This window comes from Crinia signifera, chromosome 11 (genome assembly GCF_055691185.1).
Source record: "Crinia signifera chromosome 11, ASM5569118v1, whole genome shotgun sequence".
Taxonomy (NCBI): Eukaryota; Metazoa; Chordata; class Amphibia; order Anura; family Myobatrachidae; genus Crinia; species Crinia signifera.
Genome location: NC_139227.1, coordinates 29,653,949 through 29,656,483, shown reverse-complemented (window position 1 = coordinate 29,656,483; position 2,535 = coordinate 29,653,949).

The window sequence follows — 2,535 nt, the reverse complement described above, 5'->3', positions numbered from 1 at the left end:
GTATCGTTCTCCCCCTTCATTACTCACCCCGTGTCATTCTCACCCTTCATTACTCACCCCGTGTATCATTCTCCCCTTTCATTTCTCACCCCCTGTATCATTTTCCCCCTTCATTACTCACCCCATGTATCATTCTCCCCCTTCATTACTCATCCCCTGCATCATTCTCCCCCTTCATTACTCACCCCCTGCATCAGTCTCCCCCTTCATTACTCACCCCCTGTATCATTCTCCTCCTTCATTACTCACCCCTGTAGCATTCTCCTCCTTCATTACTCACCCCCTGTATCATTCTTCCCCTTCATTACTCACCCCGTGTATCATTCTCCCCCTTCATTACTTACCCCCTGTTTCATTCTCCCCCTTCATTACTCACCCCCTGGATCATTCTCCCCCTTCATTACCACCTCCTGTGTCATTCTCCCCCTTCATTACTCACCCCCTGTATCATTCTCCCCCTTCATTACTCACCCCCTGCATCATTCTCCCCCTTCATTACTCACCCCCTGTATCATTCTTCCCCTTCATTACTCAACCCGTGTATCATTCTCCCCCTTCATTACTTACCCCCTGTATCATTCTCCCCCTTCATTACTCACCCCATGTATCATTCTCCCCCTTCATTACTTACTCCCTGTATCATTCTCCCCCTTCATTACTCACCCCCTGCATCATTCTCCCCCTTCATTACCACCCCCCTTATCGTTCTCCCCCTTCATTACTCACCCCCTGTGTCATTCTCCCCCTTCATTATTCACCCTGTGTATCATTCTCCCCCTTCATTACTTACCCCCTGTATCATTCTCCCCCTTCATTACTTACCCCCTGTATCATTCCCCCCCTTCATTACTCACCCCCTGCATCGTTCTCCCCCTTCATTACCACCCCCTGTATCGTTCTCCCCCTTCATTACTCACCCCCTGTGTCATTCTCCCCCTTCATTATTCACCCCGTGTATCATTCTCCCCCTTCATTACTTACCCCCTGTATCATTCTCCCCCTTAATTACTCACCCCGTGTATCATTCTCCCCCTTCATTACTCACCCCCTGTATCATTCTCCCCCTTCATTACACACCCCCTGTATCATTCTCCCCCTTCATTACTCACCCCCTGTATCATTCTCCCCCTTCATTACTCACCCCCTGTATCATTCTCCCCCTTCATTACTCACCCCGTGTATCATTCTCCCCCTTCATTACTCACCCCCTGTATCATTCTCCTCCTTCATTACTCACCCCGTGTATCATTCTCCCCCTTCATTACTCACCCCCTGTGTCATTATCCCCCTTCATTATTCACCCCGTGTATCATTCTCCCCCTTCATTACTTACCCCCTGTATCATTCTCGGTACTTGTGTATTTTGGCGGCGCCCATCGCATCGCATACCATAACGCATGCAATGGTATGCGATGCAACGCGATTTCGGTGGTTAGTGTACGATGGCATACAATTTTCAAATTGTATGCCATTGTACATGGCATACAATGCCATACAATGCGATGTGATTAAACATTGTATAAGCACCCTAATGGGTGCTTACAATGTTAAATGCACCCCCACGCCACCCCCCCACTATAAACGTGAACCCGAAGCGTGGCGAGCGGCGGCGGTACGCGTCCTACGACCTTTTCATACCCCCACTATCCACGTCGGCGTGGAGTTGAGAATAGAATAGTGTGGCGAGCGCAGCGAGCCACCGAGCCCGAAGCGTGGCGAGCGGCCGCGGATACCTGTGAAGCCCGCGAAGGGATGCGTTTACCTGTGAAGGTATCCGCCTGCGCTCGCCACGCTTCGGGCTCGGTGGCTCTCTGCGCTCGCCACACTAATCTATTCTCAACTCCACGCCGACGTGGATAGTGGGGGTATGAAAAGGTCGTAGGACGCGTACCGCCGCCCCTCGCGGGCTCGCTGCGCTTCACACGCTTCGGGTTCACGTTTATAGTGGGGGGGTGGCATGGGGGTGCATTTAACCCTGTAAGCACCCATTAGGGTGCTCAAAAGCACCCTTTAGGGTGCTTATACGATTTTTCATCGTATAGGGGGTCAAAATCGCGTCGCATCGCATTGCATGCCATCGGGTACATGGCATGCGATGCGATCATCGTACGATGCACATATCGGGCGCCGCCAAAATACACAAGTACCTCATTCTCCCCCTTCATTACTCACCCCCTGCATCATTCTCCCCCTTCATTACTCATCCCCTGTATCATTCTCCCATTTCATTACCACCCCCTGTGTCATTCTCCCCCTTCATTACTCACCCCCTGCATCATTCTCCCCCTTCATTACCACCCCCTGTATCGTTCTCCCCCTTCATTACTCACCCCCTGTGTCATTCTCCCCCTTCATTACTCATCCCGTGTATCATTCTCACCCTTCATTACTCACCCCCTGTATCATTCTCCTCCTTCATTACTCACCCCGTGTATCATTCTCCCCCTTCATTACTCACCCCGTGTATCATTCTCCTCCTTCATTACTCACTGTCCCTCTAACGCAGTGATTTTCAACCTTTTTCAAGCCGCGGCA